Source organism: Lynx canadensis, chromosome A3 (genome assembly GCF_007474595.2).
Source record: "Lynx canadensis isolate LIC74 chromosome A3, mLynCan4.pri.v2, whole genome shotgun sequence".
NCBI classification, from domain to species: Eukaryota; Metazoa; Chordata; class Mammalia; order Carnivora; family Felidae; genus Lynx; species Lynx canadensis.
In genome coordinates this window covers 12,034,788-12,053,397 of record NC_044305.1, presented here as the reverse complement: position 1 = coordinate 12,053,397, position 18,610 = coordinate 12,034,788, and the positions used below count along the sequence as shown (strand labels likewise).

At 45.0% G+C, this 18,610-nt stretch overlaps 1 long non-coding RNA gene and 3 other non-coding genes across 6 annotated transcripts; all 4 read left to right on the top strand.

The window, feature by feature from the left end:
* Positions 1-26: 26 nt before the first annotated feature.
* On the top strand, positions 27-3,797 carry LOC115509994. 3 transcript variants are annotated; one of them, XR_003967561.1, is made up of 6 exons: positions 27-637; positions 975-1,086; positions 1,949-2,016; positions 2,510-2,629; positions 3,008-3,087; positions 3,553-3,797. It is a non-coding gene; the product is annotated as an uncharacterized LOC115509994 (long non-coding RNA). The 3 variants fall into 3 exon arrangements; XR_003967559.1 differs by having other exon boundaries at positions 32-637; positions 2,510-2,604; XR_003967560.1 differs by lacking the exon at positions 1,949-2,016 and having other exon boundaries at positions 36-637; positions 2,510-2,604.
* Positions 811-901, top strand: LOC115511378. The gene has a single exon (XR_003968039.1). It is a non-coding gene; the product is annotated as a small nucleolar SNORD12/SNORD106 (small nucleolar RNA).
* LOC115511379 lies at positions 2,345-2,435 on the top strand. Its single transcript, XR_003968040.1, has one exon. It is a non-coding gene; the product is annotated as a small nucleolar SNORD12/SNORD106 (small nucleolar RNA).
* Positions 2,786-2,879, top strand: LOC115511380. Its single transcript, XR_003968041.1, has one exon. It is a non-coding gene; the product is annotated as a small nucleolar SNORD12/SNORD106 (small nucleolar RNA).
* Positions 3,798-18,610: the final 14,813 nt, after the last annotated feature.

Sequence of the window (18,610 nt, the reverse complement as noted above, 5' to 3'; positions counted from 1 at the left end):
GAAGAGGAGGAGGAGGAAGAAAAGGAGGAAGAGGAGGAGGAGGAGGGGACCTCTGGGCTGCGAACGAGGGGGCCGGGCCCTGATGCTCTGCCGGCGCCTCCGCCCTCAGGCCCGGCAGGGGCGGGTGGACGGACTGGTGTCGCCTCAGCTCCCCACGGCGGCGGGGCCGGCGGGCTCGGGCGGGCGCGGCTGAGGGGAGGGGACTGAGGAGGGCGGGTTAACAGCGCCCAGGGCCGTCGCAGGCCTGAGCCCGCCCCGGAGGAGGGGGAACCCGCCGGGTGGCTTGGTGCGTGTGAAGCGCGACATGGCGGCGAGGCCGACGAGCCCTTGTGGCCCGGAGTGTACCGGGAAGGGGGCGGGGCTAGGGCGGCCTTGACAACCATAAGATAGCCTTCGCCCCGGCGACTCCGAGACTACATTTCCCAGAGAGCCCCGCGTGGCGCGGGAGGGAACGGGAAGTGCCACCGGCACAGTGCGCAGGCGCGAGAGCCTCCTCTGGTTATATAAGAGAGGTCTAGGGCGTTTCTCGTTCCTTTGCGTCTTTGGCCCTGGTTCTTCTGTCTTGTGTTGGGTCGTACCTCATCCGACCCATCCGATGAAGTCTGGGCCCGGAAACTCGGGTTTGCTACTGTGTGTGGTGAGTGGAGATCCTGTTGTTTTCTCTTCGAGATCTCTGTTCCTCCTTTTTCCTCTTTGCTGTCGCCCCTGCCCGGTCTCTCTCTACTGACCTTAAATGGGCCTTAAGGCTTTGAGGAGACGAGTTTAAACTGGGAAAAATCCGCGCCTGCCTGCGGACCTGAGGAGTCCTTGGCTGGTGTAAATGATGACTTCGCTTTTTTCCCCATCAGATCGACAATGGTGATGTCTTTGAACACTTGCCAGTTAGTTCTGATACACCAGCCTCACGAGGCCCGGCCATGTTCTTTTCCAACCGTGGGAAGGATGTCGATTGATGCCCCTTTTTTGGTTCGCAGGTTGGCGCGATCAGAGGGTACCGAATGGATCTTGGAGGAGGGAGGCACTCGCTGCTGGGCCTCCAAGAGACCCCCACGTAGACGTCTCCAGCCTTCGGTCTCCTGACTTGGGGTAAGCATAGGTCTCCTGGCCTATTGTAGGAAATGCGTGCTGTGGGGAGCCTTTTCACCTGCTAAGCAGACTTGGGGGGAAAGAAATGAAGATTTTAATTTTTGACAGAGCGTGAGTGGGGGAGGAGCAACAGAGAAGACAGGATCTGAAGCGGGCTCCGCGCCCATTGCAGTGAGCTCCATGCGGGACTGGAACTCACAAACTGTGAGTCGTGACCTGAGCCAAAGTAGGATGCTCAATGGACTGAGCCACCCAGGTCCCTCTCTCTGTCTTAATGTTTATTTTGAGAGAGCATTCCCCTGAGTGCAGAGCCAGATGAGCGACTTGATCTCATGAATTGTAAGATCATGGCCTGAGCAGAAATCAGGAGTTAAGAGGCTCAACTGACTGAGCCACCCAGACGATCCAAGGAATGGTCTCTTTAAGGTGAATAGATGCTAATTTTTTAAGGCTTATTTTGAGAGTACGTGGGAGCGGAGGTGAGACCAAGAGAGAGGGGGTAAGAGAATCCTGACTGAGCCACCCCGGGGCCCCTAGCTCATTGTTAAATGCCTTAGTGCTCCTGAAAGCACATTTTTGGGTCCCATTCCTTCACATGTGATGTGGGTTTTTTGGTTTTCGTTTTTGTGATACACCGTTGTGTGCACTTAGATTTCCAAGTGGATGGATAACACGATCATGGGGCAGCCTGGTGCGGTGGAGGCCGAGGCTGTGTGTGCTGGTGGTAAAAGGGTTCACCTAAGGCAGAACAAGGGAGATGGAATACACTGCAAGGGAGAGACTGGCAGGAGGCAGTGCGGGGGTGGGGGTGTAGTTACGAGAGACTTTAAAATTCTAAGTAGTCTCTACACCCTTTGTGTAGCTTGGATTTCCGACTCCAAGATCGAGTCACATGCTCTACCAACCCAGCCAGCCAGATCGATGCCCCACGTAAGGATTTTTTTTTTTATTTTTAAAGAAAAGCGAAGTGTGTTGACCTAGACGCTCAAGCTAATCTTGCACTGTGTACCCTTTAAATTCACTTGAGTCCAGGAATGACCTCTTAAGGGCAGGACTTAACTGGGGGGACAGATTTTTCTTAAAACTTGCAGTCCCAGAGTGTTTCTGTAAGTACACCCTCAGAAAGCAGGGGTGTCTATCTTAGTTGTTACTGCCAACAGAATACAGGTGTGCTCAAACGTTGACTATGCAGGTGTTAGAAGTAGATCAAGCAAATATTCCTTGTTCAGTCCTTTTTCTGCGAGAACAAGAGCTCCCTACTGGCATATATGATGACTGAACTTTTTTCCCCAACAGATCGACCATGTTGATCTAACTTTTCTAAGCCAGTTTTTGTCTGATATGCCAGTTGGAGCAGCTCCTCTATTCCCCACACCCTTGGGCATCTAGCTGATTGGGACCTCCTGGTTTTTTTTCATCTCAGATTTACTGTTGGCAGAAAGCAGGCTTCCAAGTGGACCAGAAGTGGGAAGTGATGTCCACGTGGCTGAGTAGACACAGGATCTGGAGAAGGGAGAGGTAGTAACTGCTTTTCTTTTAAATTGTAAGTGATCTCTACACCCAGCATGCAGCTCAAACTCAGGACACTGAAATCAAGAGTTGCATACTCTTCCAACTAAGCCATCCAGGCACCCCTACTTTCACTTTAATTTTAAATGTGGGGATTGTCCTCCTCGTGTTCTGTTCTAACTCAAATTTGGTCATTGCAGCTGATGACATAACTTTTTTCCCCATCAGATCGACCCTGTTGATCTAACTGAACCATTAGCCAGTGTTTTGTCTGATGCTTTGGCCCCAGAGATAACTTCTATCTCTATCCTTCTATGTGGGTTTTGTTTTTAGTGGGGTTTGAGCTTGCTCTGCTTTTTTCCTCCAAGGAATTGGGTCCTTTATCTTGGTTTTATCTGCTAACTTCTTACAGGTCCGGAGCCCTGTGAGGCACAGGGCAGTAAGTCGATTGATGTAGACTGATCTGCTTGTTTCAAGTCTGTCCCATAACAGGTGAGGTTTCTGCAAATGGCATTATTTGTCAGTCCCCTTGTAAGAAGGTTAAATGTGCTTCCCCCCCCAATAGTGGTGTTGCATTTGCCCGCTAGGGAATAACCTAGGAACCCATTTCCCAAGTGGGAGGGGAGAATTGAGGAAGACTGTTAACCTATTGGTACTGCTAGGTCTTGGAAGAAGGGGAAAAAATGAAGTTAATTCTGTCTGTCTTGGCAGAAAATACAAAAAAGCAGGAAGCTCCAGGTCATGTTTCAATTGGGATTCTTTTTTGTAAGAAAATCCTTGCTACATGGACCTCCTCTTGAACATGGCAGCTTGCTTCTAGAATGTTTGGTACTTATTTGTACATCCACCTAGTTCCTGAAGTCTTAACCAGATGTCTCATATCCTAAACAAGGAGCATTTTGTATCAGAATTACATGTCAGTATTACTGATTGTAATCTTTTTTTTTTTTTTTTAAGGATTTTCTCAACTGGAGTTTGAATACAAGCCTCGAAAAAGATTGGCCTTGACCTTGTGCTTTTCTGAGAAAGGATAATTAATAGTTCTGGATGAATCAGTCTCACAAGGCTTTTGTGTAACCTGAAGACTGTCTAAGGGCCTGTGTGCATTTTGAAGAATAAAGAATTATTGTTGAACTGTGGTAAAATTTCCAACTTGTATCTTCCCAATCTGGAGTAAGAAAATAAAATTCTTCAAGTAAAAATGCTCTTATAGTTGGTTAACAGATAAACCTTGAACCCAGGGGTAATTAACAAAATGTCTACAGGGGTCAAACTCCAGGGTCAGAGCAAATGGAGGGCAGATCCCAAACTTGGACAAGTAGATTCTTTGCTTTATAAGTGACTTAATGAGATTAGTAAATGGGATTGGGGCTATACTTGATTTGGAAAATACCAGACTGGCCAATTTTCCTTCTCCTTTGTCTCCTCCTAGTGTTTCTTCCCCTTGCCCAATAATTGTAACAAATGTCCTAAGAGTCTAACCTGAGAAAGATGGCATTCCACACTGGGCCATTTATATTGTGCCTTATAAACTAGCTCTTGGTATTGACTCCGGTGATCACCTCTCCTTGAGTGTGTTGGACCTAGTGATTCCAGTGACTAGAAAACCACAGAAGAGGGTAGGTCACGAGATTAGATTCCTGATTTGCTAATTCTCTGGCTAGTTCCCTTCATATCTGTCTTCGGCTTGCTTGCTTTGTTGAAGCAAGCTCTCCTGTGAAACATCTATGCAACAAGGTGGACTCCAGCCACGGACTGAATTGGGGAGCAGATCCTTCCCCAGACAAATTCTAAGATTAAGTCCCTGAATTCAGCCAGCTGACCTTCCTGAATTTCTTGTCAGCACATTAGAAACTGGTCCCCAAGCTACATTTCCAGACTTGTGTTCCCCTTCCTGTATTCAATTTAAACTTCAAAAGCTGAACTGATCCCTCCCCACTGCCCCTCCCACAGTCCTATCCCAGGTATTGGCAACACCTTCAGTCTAGTTGCTCAGGCTGAAAACCTTGGGAATTAACCCTTGACATTTCGCTTGTGTGAATCCTATTGGTTTCTGCCTTCAGATTACATCTGAAGTTTGCCCCTCTTACCATCTGTTTGTGTCACTGCTGATTCAAACCATCCTCCAAGCTTTCATTACTGTCCTTTCTACTACCACTCCCCCTTAAGATCTGTTCCGCAGCTGGAGTGATCTTGAAAACCAAAGAATCACTCCACGTCCAGCGTCCCCACCTCACGCAGAGTAGAAGCCAGTCAGCAGCCCGCACCATCTTCCTTGATTTCTGACCTCCCATCCCTTTGTCTCAGCCATCAAACTTCCTTCCACTTAAGGATCACTCCTATTTCAAAATATTTGGACTTGATGTTCCCTCCGCCTGGAGTGACCAATCCTAGCCTCTTCGTATCTTTGCCTGGTTCGCTCCCTTGTCTCAATCAGCTGTTTATTCAATGTCACCCTCTCTGGGGACCTATCTAAAATAATCTGTTCCCTTTCTATTCCTTTACCCTGTATTTTATTTTCATATTACTACTGCCTAATAAATAGTACCTATGCATATGTGACATTTTTAAAATATATAGTGTGTGTATATATATATGATATAGTATGTGTGTGTATATATATATATATATATATATACACACATAGTATGTGTATATAGTGTATTGTCAGTGTTCCCTCACCCCCGCCCCTATTAAACCAGAACTCCATGTAAGTAGCAACTTGCCCTTTGTAGCCCCTCCACAGCAAGTGGCACAGTCCCTGGCATGTGGTAGGCCACTCACTAAGTATTTGTTAAATGAAAGAATGAATCACACACTTCGCCTTTTGGCTGGACTGTGCTAAAGCACTTGACATGCACACTTTGTTACTCATCACAACAGCCCAGTGAGGAGAAAACTGGCATGATTCTTACCCCAATTGTACAGGTGGGGGAGTGACGCTCAAAGAGTCAGTTCCCCAGCTCTATACAAGAGACAGAATTGGGTCACCAACTGATGTGTTTGATTCCAAAGCGCCCCTCCTTTTTCCTCTCCAATTTATTGCCTTCTACTAGAACAGGAGGGTTTTCTGTTCTTATCCTCTGCAGTTTCCAGACCTATTCCTTGCATATAGTAGGTGCTCAATAAGGCAAAAATGGCCAAATGATTCCTTTGGTCATTGAATTATCACTCACAAACTGGCAGCATGAAGACATAATCCATTCCATAAGTATTGAGTACCTACCATGTGCCAGGCTCTGTTCTAGGTGTGAGAATATAAATTGTGTGTGTGTGTGTGGGGGGGGTGTTATTGCCAATGTGGAAAATGAACTTGCCAATGGAGGAAAGAAGAATAAAAAATAATAGTATGTTGGGGTGCCTGTGTGGCTTAGTTGGTTGAACTCTTGGTTTCAGCTCAGGTCACGATCTTGTGGTTCGTGGGATGGAGCCCTGTGTCGGGGTTTGCTGACAGTGTGGAGCCTGTCTTTCTCCCCACCTCTCTGCCCCACCCTCGCGCATTCTCGCCCTCTCAAAGTAAAAAATTAAAAAAAAATAGTAGCCTGTTATTTAATGATGAATACAATAGAGAAAACCCATTACAGTGGGGAAAAGGGATAAGAATGGAAATGTCAAGGTGGACATTTGGGTACAGAGCTGAACTAGATCAGAGGGTAAGTTGTGTGAATATCAGTGGGATAGTACATTGCAGGCCAGTGCAAAGGCCTTGAGGCAAAAACATGCCTGTTGGTTGCTGTGTTGAGAGTAGAAAGGAGGCCAGTGTGGCTTTGAGTGGAAAATTGGAAGGTCTGGTCATTGTGGACTCGTTTTCCTACCTGGTAATAATGACTGTGGCTGAATAACATCCATCCCTTTGGGCAGGGATGCCCTTGTGCTTTCCAGGTCACCACAGGTCTCACCATGGTCTGCTTCCCTCTTAGGTACCGGCCCCTGCAGTAATAATCATAGTAACCACGGCTAACATTTACTGAGCCCTCACTATGTGTTAATTACAGTTCTTTACATGTAATAAAATATTCTTCCAACAACCCTGTGAGGCAGGCTGTGTTATTAACCTCATTTGACAATTGAAGGAATGGTCTCAGGTGAAACAACTTGCCCAAGGTCAACACAGCTGGTAAGAGTGGCAGAGCCAGGATTCGAGCCCTGTCCGTCTGGCTCTTAAGTGCAGCCGATAGCTCGTATGCCGCCTAATGGATGTAGGAAAGAGTCAATTTTTGGCTCTTAAAAGTTCAAATGCTTTTGCTGGGTTTCCTTGTTGGAAGAAGTGGCCCCAAATGCCTGCCAGCTAGGGACCAAAGAAGCTCCTGAGAGATCTCCCACCCACCTTGTTTCTTGGGTTTGCTGTCACTGCTTCCCTGAGCTCCAGGGCCAATGGTAGGTCTCGGATACCCGAATTCTGCATCCTGTCTCCCTAGCTTCAGTCCCACCAAACAGTTGATGCTTCAGTCTTATTTTACTTCTTTGTCCTAGCAGAGGGGTCTGGCAAATAACTTCACCTCTACAAGCCTCAGTTTCCTCATGTGTGAAATAGGGGTTCATAACAATATCTACTTCCGATAATTTGTAAGGTTCACTAAACTCATGTCTGCAAAGCATTTAGCCCAAGGCCTGGAAAATAGTAGGGACGCAATACATATCTAGTGAATAAACAAATCTTCCTGCCACACTGAGATGGGAGGTCTGTGTTAGGGTACTACAGGGATAAATGTGTTCGTTGAGTGCTTATCATGTGTGATATTTTGTTAATTATTATTTAATCTATATCCCAACCCTGCTTGTTATTACCCCATTTTATTTTTATTTTTACTATCCCATTTTAAAGACAGGAAAACTGAGGCTCAGGGAGGTTTACCAGCTTACTTGAGGTTACACACCTTGGGAGTGACAGCTAGGATTTGAACTCCATCCTGGGCCCCTAGTTTCTATGCTCTACTGTCTTGCAAGGGCTTTTGCTTGAGAACCTCACTAGCTGCATTAATGGAATCACAAGCATTTCTGGGAGGCTGTGGGGAAAGATAAGGACCCACAGATCATCTTGCAGAATTCCAGCAAGGAGATGGTATTGTCTCCCCCACACCTCACTTTTTGTTGTCCGGGAACAGAGCAATTTTATAACTGGTTCTGAGTCTGGGACTAGTCCTGACCCCTGGCATACAGCCTGTGACTTCTACCAATCTCCCATCTATAAAATGGGTATAACATTACCTTCCTCTTCAGAATCTGTGAGGATCAAATGAGATAATGTCAAAATGCTTAGTATAGCCTTGGCACAGGTTAAATGTTCAATTAGTTATAACCATCTTCACCCAAGTAAAAAGGAATAAACTTGTGATACAGGTAACAATTTGGATGAATCCCAAGATATGCAGAGTGAGGGAAACTAGCCTCAAATGGTTACATACTGCATGATTCTATTTATTTGATATTCTTGGAAAGAAAAAACTTTAGTGATGGGGAACAGTGGTTGCCAGAGTTAGGATGAGTAGGGGATGTGAATATAAAGGAATAGCACAAGGAAGTTTTGGGGTATCCTTATTGTGGTGGTGGTAACATGACTTTATACATTTTTAAAGTTTATTTATTCTGAGTGGGGGGGGGCAGGGAGTGGCAGAGAGAGGGAGAGAGAGAGAATACCAAGCGGGTTCTGCACTGTCATTGTGGAGCTGATGCAGGGCTTGAACTCAGTGAAACCATGACCTGAGCCAAAATTGAGTCAAAACCAGTTGCCCCTATACATATGTCAAAGTTTGTAGAACTGTGCACCAGAAGAAAAACTAAAGTCAACCTTATTGTATGATAATATTAAAAAATATTAACAACAGGGGCACCTGGGTGGCTCACTCAGTTAAGCATCTGACTCTAGATTTCGACTCAGGTAATGATCTCATGGTTCGTGAGTTTGAGCCCCGAATTCAGGCTCTTTGCTGTCGGCATGGAGCCTGCTTCAGATCCTCTGTCCCTCTCTCTCTCTCTGTCCCATTCCTGCTTCCACATGCATGAGTGTTCTCCCTCCCTCTCAAAATAAATAAACATTAAAAACATATATATTAACAAAGAACATGGGCTGTAGACTTGCATTTCTTGGGTTTGAATCATAGCTCTGCCCTTTATTAACCATGCAGCTTTTTTTTTAAATTTTTTTTTCAACGTTTATTTATTTTTGGGACAGAGAGAGACAGAGCATGAACGGGGGAGGGGCAGAGAGAGAGGGAGACACAGAATCGGAAACAGGCTCCAGGCTCTGAGCCATCAGCCCAGAGCCTGACGCGGGGCTCGAACTCACGGACCGCGAGATCGTGACCTGGCTGAAGTCGGACGCTTAACCGACTGCGCCACCCAGGCGCCCCAACCATGCAGCTTTGAGCAAATGATTCACATCTCTGAGCCTCAGTTTCTTCATTTGCAAAGTAGGAACATGGATGGTATCCAGCCTTTGGGGATCTTTCGAGGCATAAAAGAACACATAACTCTGCTTGGAACATGGAAAGAACTTCTCACACGCTTGTTATTTTTTAGTTTCTTTTAATCTTCCTCTTTTCTCCTTCTAGATTTTGTCTACCTCATTTCTAATTATGGCTACACAATTGCCAGGGAAGATGGAGAGGGGTGCCTTCCAGGACTTGCAACTCCAGCCTGTGTCTCTAGGCGGCACTGTGGGCACATATGTCTCCAACTGGTGGGAGCAAAGCCTCCACCCTTGTGCTGGGAAGAAGGAAGATGGCCTGGTAGTGGCCTTGCAGATGGGCGAGCTTTTCAGATCGTGCAGCTAGCACTTCTGGGGTCGAGTGCAGCAGCGAAGCCTGAGAAAGGGCACATTCCCCAGGCCTGAAACGTGGGCTACTAATGGTGCCACCACTAGACCCATGCAACAAACCAGCCAGAAACAAGTGTACCCACAATCCCTTCAATCTAACACATCAGTGATCAGTTTTCACTTTCCCACGTTCCCTTCTGTCCCCATTATGTTATCATAGGAGGGTGGCTAGTAGCAGCACGGCTGGAGCTTCCCATTCTTAAAGGAAGCCAGAAATCCTTAAACTGTTCTCAACCGATTCCAATTTTACTAACTGCGAAGACTTAGAAAATGCACATGTATGGGCCTCAGATGTTCAGGAGGCTGCCAGTTTGAGCCTGTGTCCACAGGCTCGGTTTGGGCTGTGTCCCTTCAGGACCGCCCTCATCATTCCTGAGCCCGATAAAGCACCTGATGCCCTGTTAAATGTGAATTTCAGATAAATAACAAATAATCTTTTAGTGTAAGTGCATCCCATGCAATATTTGGGACACAGTTAAAATTGTTCGTTGTTTATCTGAAATTCACACTTGACTGGGCATTCTGTATTTTTTTTTTGAACTTTATGTATTTATTTTGAGAGAGCAAGAGAGAGCTAGAGCACATGCACAGGGGAGGGGCAGAGAGAGAGGGAAACAGAGAGAATCCCAAGCAGTTTCCGCACTGTCAGTGCAGATCCTGATGTGAGGCATCATCCCATGAACCTGTGAGATCATGACCTGAGCCGAAATCAAGAGTCAGTGGCTTAACCGACTGAGCTACCCAGGAACCCCAGGCATTCCATATTTCTATTTGCTGAATCTGTCAACCTAATTCCTTGGGGGCACCTGGCTTGGGAACATGGCATCTACTCTTTAAGATGAAGATTTGATGGACTTTGTATGTTCCGAGTAACTCATTTCTCCGTCAACTTGGGTATTTTCCTTCAAGATTGTCTGGTGTGGGTGGGAGGGGGTGGGAATTGGGTTTTTCGGGTTTTCCCAACAGTTTCTAAACTGGCTTCAAAGCCTGGGTGGATGGAATTGGCAGGCCCCGTGGCCCACCCATTGGACGGGTCCCCCAATCAATTCTTCCCAAGTTCCCAATGTTAATTAATTGCTGGTCTATTTAGAAGGTGACTGTCTTTTCTTTTATCTGCTAGTCATGGCAGAAACAGACCATCTTGGGCTTATTTATATCTGTGGCTTTTTTAAAAAGAGAGAAAAGGAGGAATCTGGATCCTCTCACTTGGCAGGCTCATTTAAACAAATGGTCCTCTTGCTAAAACAGACCTGTACCACGGGGCCACAGTTTGCAGATGGGAAGGCTTGGGTTGGGGGTGGTCCTAGCAGGTGAGAGCTTTTCTTTTTTCTCTCCAATGTTAAAGTGGCAGTTGGTGCCGTCTGGAGTTCTGACATCAATTTTGGCTCTGCCTAGGTTGACCCGATGATTTTACAGCAAGAGGAGCTATGTACGGAGTGGGGTGGTATTTGTCATAGTACCTGATGCATAGAGAGCATACCTCTCTCTAAGCCCCATTACTCCCTACTCAAGTCATTCTTGTCATGACCATCACCTGTAATTGTCATTTATTGAAATGTCCTGCCGGGCTCCACACTAGGTACTTCACATGTTATAATTTAGTCCCTACCTCAATTCTACAAAGGAGGTAATATTATCATCCCGACTTTATGGATGAGAAAATGGAGCTTTCTCCATTTTCTCCAGAGAGGGGGAGTGATTTACCTAAGCCAAACAGGTAGTTAATGGCTCTGCCAAGGTCTTCCCTTGCCTCCTCACCCTAGTCTACCTTGCTCAGTGCTCCTGGAGCATGGACAGCCAGAGCCCGTGCTGGGAGCTTCAATAGGAGATTGGAAGGGGGAGTGGTAATTGAAGTTGAGCTGGCCATTCCCCTGGCCTCACCCTGCAGGGTGCTTCTCCATCTAACTCTTCTTCCGGGTTATGGTAGCTTCTCTTTCCCTGGCTCCTTCACCCCCGTAGGGGGTGCCCCCTTCTATTTCCAGCTCCAGCGTTCCTCACTAGCCCTGGTAGTTTCCTTATATTCTGCACACACACTTGCGGTATTCTCTAAATAGAGTCTGCCGGAATTGTTCTCTTTCCAAGGGGCTATGACTGGTACAGAGGCAGAGCTGGGATTTGAACCCAAGGACTCCAAAATAACCTCTTTGCCAGTGGTCTCCCAGAGATCCTTGCAGATTGCTCCTTCCAGGCACCATGTCTACCTTTGGCACAGACCATAATCTGCTCTCATTTCTAGCATTTTCCCACAACAATTGCAGGCAATGTTGTTAAATGTACTTTCTATGCCTGCCAGTGTAATGACCCTATTAAAAACATACACACAAACTGATGCTAGTTTTATATGATGTGTTTTGAGGAGCCAGCTCCTAGTGAATACTTGCACTCCCTCCCCCAGGTGCTTGATTAGAATCATTTCAGGACCAAATCATTGAGCTGAGCCAAAGAGGCAACAAGAAGGATAATTATCCGTCAGTTTCTGCCCTAAAATAGCTCACAGCCAAGTCACCAACTCCCTGGTTAATTTTTCAGGCTAGACTATCATGCGGGATAAAACCAAACATGTGGTTTCCAAATCCTATCCTCACATTTGGAAACAGGGACACACACACACACACACACACACAACACACGAATTAAAACCATATATGTTAATCAACACCCAGAAAACAAATAATTCAATTAAAAAACGGGCAGAAGACATTAACAGACCTCTCTCTAAAGAACACATCCAGATGGCCAATGGATACAAGATGCTCAACATCACTCATCATCAGGGAAATACAAATCAAAACTACAATGAGGTATCACCTCACACTTGTCAGAATGGCTGAAATCAACAATACAAGAAATAACAGGTGTTGGGAGAGGATGTGGAGAAAGGAGAACCCTCTTGCATTGTTGGTGGGAAGGCAAACTAGTGCACCCACTGTGGAAAACAGCATGGAGGTTCCTCAAAAAGTTAAAAATGATCCAGTAATCATACTACAGTGTACCCCAAAATACAAAAACATGAATTCAAAGGAATATATGCACTCTATGTTTATTGCAGTATTATTTACAGTAGCCAAATTAGGAAACAGCCCAAGTGTCCATTGATTGATGAATGGATAAAGAAGGTATATATATATATATATATATATATATATATATAATTTGGCTACTGTAAATAATACTGTATATCTACATATATATATACATATATACAATGGAATATTATCCAGCCACAAATAAGAATGAAATCTTGCCATTTGCAACAACACGGATGGAGCTAGAGAATATAATGCTAAGTAAAATAAGTCAGTCAGAGAAAGACAAATACCATACGATTTCACTCATATGTGGAATTTAAGAAACAAAAGAGCAAAGGAAAAAAAAGAGAGAGAGAGACAAACGAAGAAACAGGCTCTTAACTATAGAGAACAAACTGATGGTTACCAGAGGGGAGGGGGGGATGGGTGAAATAAGTGATGGGGATTAAAGAGTAGATTTATGATGAGCACTGAGTAATGCATAGAATTGTTGAATCGGGGGCGCCTGGCTGGCTCACTCAGTAGAGTGCAACTCTTGATATCAGGGTTGTGAGTCCAAGTCCCATGATGGGTGTGGAGCTTACTTAAAAAAAAAAAAAAAAGGACGCCTGGGTAGCTCAGTTGGTTAAGCGGCTGACTTGGGCTCAGGTCATGATCTCGTAGTTTGTGGGTTCGAGCCCCACGTTGGGCTCCGTGCTGACAGCTCGGAGCTTGGAGCCTGCTTCGGGTTATGTGTCTCCCTCTCTCTCTGCCTCTCCCCCTTTTGTGCTCTGTTTCTCTCTCTCTCTCTCTCTCTCTCTCTCTCAAAAATAAACATTAAAAAAAAAGAATTGTTGAATTGCTATATTGTACACCTGAAGCTAATATACACTATGTTAACTATGCTGGAATTAAAACAATTAATAAAAAACATATATATTAGAGTTCAGGTGGGATATATACTCAAATATATTCTTATTAAAGGGGCATCTGTGTGGCTCAGTTGGTTAAATGTTTGACTCTTGATTTTGGCTCAGGTCATGATCTCACAATTCGTGTGTTCGAGCCCTGCATCAGGCTTTTTTTTTTTTTAATGTTTTTATATTTTTGAGAGAGAGAGAGAGAGAGTGGGGGAGGGGCAGAGAGAAAGGGAGGCACAGAATCCCAAGCAGGCTCCAGGCTCTGAGCTGTTAGCACAGAGCCCGACGCAGGGCTTGAACTCATGAACTGTGAGATCATGACCTGAGCCGAAGTCAGAGGCTTAACCCACTGAGCCACCCAGGAGCCCCCTTACAGCACAGAGACTGCTTGGGATTCTCTCTCCTTCTCTCTCTGCCCCTCCCCACCTCAAAATAAATAAACATTAAAAAATATTTATTATGAACTATGATAACATGCAACAACCTAGACTGATCTCAAGGGTATTATGCTTATTGACAAAAGTCAATTTCAAAAGATTGCATATGTATGATCATTTATATTACATTCTTGAAATGACCAAATTACAGAGGTGGAGAACAGATTAGTGGTTGCCTGGGTATAGGGACTGGGAAGAGGAGTGTAATCCCAAGTGGATACCACAATGGAATTCCTTTGTATCTTGTTTGTGGTGGTTACATGAATATATGAATCTATTTATCACGGAATAAAAACATATAGAATAATACTTGTGTACACGCATACACAAATAAAGATACAAAAAAATGGTGACAACAGAATGAGGTCTGTGGTCTAGTTAAACGTATTGTAACAAAGTTGATTCCCTCATTTTTATATCCTACTACAATTATACAGGATAGCACTCTTGGGGGAAGTTAGGTGAAGGATACACGATAGTCTATGTACTATCTTGCAGCTTCCTGTGAGTCTATAATTATGTCAAAATAAAAAGTTTAGGGGCCACTGGGTGGTTCAGACAGTTAAGTGCCCAACTTTAGCTCAGGTCATGATCCTGCAGTTCATGAGTTCGAGCCCCGAGTTGGGCTCTGTGCTGACAGCTCAGAGCCTGGAGCCTCCTTCAGATTCTGCATCTCCTTCTCTCTCTGCCCCTCCCCATTCGCACTCTGTCTCTCTCTCTCAAAAGTAAATAAACATTAACCAAAAAAATGTTTTTAAATAAAAAGTTAAAAAAAACCCTTTCATTGTTATCAGAGCAGAATAAGGGCATAATAGAAAGCCATAAATGTAGAACAAAAATAAATAAAACACTATTATGTAACTCAGAAACTCCACTGTTAAACCTTATTGTATATCTTTCTAGGTCTTTTATGTACTTGTACATACTATATGTATTTTGGGGGGGGGCTATTTTAAAGAGGATAATATTTTAGAGCAGTTTTTGGTTTACAACAAAATTGAGAGGAAAATGCAGAGATATCCCATATGCCCTCTGCCCCCACTCATGCACAGCCTCTCATGCACCTACACCGACACATCATAATCACCTAAAGTCTGTAGTTTACTTTAGAGTTCTCTGTTGGTGTTGTACATTCTATGCGTTTGGACAAAAGTGTAATGACATACAGTTGACTCTTGAACAACATGGGTTTGAACTGCCTGATCAGCTTATACATGAATTTTTTACAGTATGGTACTGCAAATGTATTTTCTCTTCTTTATGATTTTCTTTTATTTATTAAGAGATGTACTTTATTTATTTTGAGAGAGAGAGAAACAGAGAGAGCATGAGTGGGGGAGGGGCAAAGAGAGAGGGGGAGAGAGAGAGAGAGAGAGAGAGAGAGAGAGAGAGAGAGAGAGAGAGAAAATTCTAAGGAGGCTCTGCGCTGACACAGTGCAGAGCCCAACACGGGGCTCGAACTCACGAACCGTGAGATGATGCCCTGAGCCGAAATCAAGAGTCAGACCCTTAACTGACTGAGCCAACCAGGTGCCCCAATTTTCTTACTTTTTTTTTTAAATTTACTTTTAAGTGATCACTACACCCAACATGGGCTTGAACTTACAACCCCGAGATCAAGAGTTGCAAGCTCCACTGGCTGAGCAAGCCATGGTTTTCTTATGATTTTTAAAAAATGTTTATTTATTTATTTTTGAGAGCAAGTGTGAGTGGGCAAGGGGCACGGAGAGAGGGAGACAGAGAATCTCAAGCAGGCTCCCCACTGTCAGCACAGAGCCCAATGTGGGCTTCGAACTCATGAACTGTGAGATCATGACCTGAGTTGAAACTAAGAGTTGGATGCTTAACTGACTGAGACACCCAGGTGCCCGTCTTATGATTTTCTTTTTTTTTTTAATTTATTTTGAGAGACAGAGAGAGAGAGAGAGAGAGAGAGAGAGAGAGAGAGAATCTTAAGCAGGCTCCACACTGTCAGTGCAGAGCCTGATTTAGGGCTTGAATCCGTGAACTGTGAGATCGTGAGAGCTGAAATCAAGAGTCTGACACTTAACTGAGCCACCCAGGCACCCCATCTTATGATTTTCTTAATAATATTTTCTTTTCTTTATCTTACTTTATTGTAAGAATACATATATAATACATATACAAAGTAAGTGCCAATCAATTGTTTTATTAGTAAGGCTTCTGGTTCACACAGGCTATTAGTAGTTCAGTTTTGGGGGAGTCAAAAGTTATCCAGAGATTTACGACTGTGCAGAGGGTCAGTGCCCCTATCCCCTGCATTTTTCAAGGGTTGACTGTATGTCCAACATTATTGTATCACACAGAGTATTTTCACTAAAAATCCTCTGTGCTCTGCCTATCCACCTCTCTCCTCACCCCACCGCTTGCAACCACTGATCTTTTCATTGTGTCCATATTTTTACCTTTTCCAGAATGTCGTATAATTAGAATCATACAGTATGCTACATACATATAGTTAGTATCATCCAGCAATGTTTTGAGATGGGCTTCTTTGGCTTAGCAATATACATTCAAAGTTCCCTCCATGTCTTTTCGTGGCTTGAGAGCTCATTTCTTTTTGGCAGTGAAAAATATGCCACTGTCTGGGTGTACCACAGTTTAGCAATTCATCAACTGAGTGACATCTTGGGTGCTTTCAAGCTTTGCCAATTATGAATAAAACTGCTATAAACATCCTTGTGCAGGTCTTTGTGTGAACGTAAGTTTTCAACTCCTTTGGGTCTTTGCAGGCAGAGCCTGTCTCCCACAATAGAGAGAAATGAAGCCAGGCACCCGCCTTCCAAGCCTCCCTGGCAGCTGAAGCATGTAGTCTAGTTCTGACCAATGAGTCACAAAGGAAGCTCAGTTAGAGGGCTCCTGTAGGCAGTGCCACGGCATCTTTTCATATGATTATCAGCAATGACGTGGTTTCATGCAGCGATCAGTTGGGGGAGGTGGCCCGTAGAAGGGTGCAGAAAATCCAAAGCCTGTGTGCTGCTGATAGTTAGAGCAGTGCTTCTCAGACCCGACTGTGGACATCTTGTGAAAATGCAGATTCTGGCTCAGTAAGTCTGTGGTGGGGCCCAAGAGTCTGCATTTCTTGAAGTAAAGTTAATTCGTGTATCAGGACCCCCTACAAGAATGGAGGCTGTCCTACTGGCCCAGCCCAGGTCACGAATCCGGCCCGAAGCCAGCCTGCACTTACAGGAAGCACCTGTCAAGAAATCTAACACGCACCAGCCATATCCTTCAACTCTGCTTTAGTTAGCTTACCACACCCTAGAAATAGGACCTCCTAGCCCATCACCCTTCTGTTTCGAGTTGCCATTGCCTCTTCTAAGCTCTATAAAACTCGAGCTTGCCCCTAATCCCTTAGGAACAGTGCCCCGCTGCTTGCACTGTTTCGCTTTGAATAAAGGGCATTAGACATCATTTGAAACCAACAAGCTTCCCGGGGATGCCAATGCTGCTGATTGTTGGACCACAAATTGAACAGCAGGGTATTACATGCTTTTGACCACAAATCAGAGAGAACCCAATTATATGTGACTGAAACCAAAAGGAAAGACATTCCTGAGAAGGTCGTATAAGATTGGTCGACCCTGTAGTTCAGCAGTCTCTTCGAGGACTCAGGCTCTCTCCCCCTTCCTCTCCCCTACCCTGCTTGGTTTGTGTTTAGTCCTCAGGCTTGTTGTTTCAAGGTCATGAGGCAGCTCCAGGGGCCATGCCCAGACGCTGCTGGACTTTCAAAAGAAGAGAGCATCCCCTTCCATGCATCTCTCCATCGGTGAAAAAATATTACCTAGGACCCACACCCCCACACCCCCACCCTCATCCCAGGGCTAGGGATTTGCACAATCCAGGGGTACCGTTTTAACAGACTACCTGAGTGCATCCCAGAAGCGCTGGGAAGTCTTCTCCTCGTGCCCGTTGGCCAGAAGTGTGTAATGTGTTCAAGCCTAAACCCGGATGGCAAGGGGAGAATTCCTGTGCTTGGCTTAGACCTGTAGCTCTCAAAGGAAGGCACTTAGAGCAGTAGCATCAGCATCACCTGGGAAACTTGTTAGAAATGCAAATTCTTGGCTCCACTCCAGACCTACGGAGTTAGAAAGTGTAGGAGTAAAAGGCCCAGCAATAATTTCACAGGGTCCCCACGTGTTTCTGTTGCTGGGTCAGCCCTGGCTGCACATTAAAGTCATCTGGGGGGATGCTTAAACATCCTGCTAGATAAAACGCAGGATAATGTTTCCCTCTGGAGGCGGGCTGGAGTATAGACCTGGAAGGAGTGTGAGCAACTTGTCCTGATTTTCCCCGGGACTCTGTTTTGCTACTGAGAGTCCCATGTCCCGGAAAAACCCCTCAGTCCTGGACAAACTGGGACGGCCCATCACCCTACCTTGAAGGGACAAAATGGAACTTTGTGGGGTGCTCTGGGAAATGTTATGTTATTATCCGGGTGGTTACGTGGGTATGTACACGTGTGTAAAAAATACTAAGCTATTCACCTGAAGTTAGTGTATTTTACTAAATGTATGTTATACCGTAAAAAATAGTGATGTCCAGGCCGTATTCCAGATCAGCCGAATCGAAATTTCAGCAAAGGATCCTAGGTATTGGTATTATGGGAAACTCTCTTCAGGTGTTTCTAATGCCCAGCCAGGGTTGAGAACTAATGTGTTTAAATCACCAGAGATCTTGTTGAAACGGAAATTCTGGCTCAGTAAATCTGGGATGGGGCCTGAGATTCTGCTTTTCCAACAAGCTCCCAGGTGATGCCGAGGCTGGGCTGTGCTCTGGGTAGTGAGGGCCAAGTTGATTAAAAGCTTATCT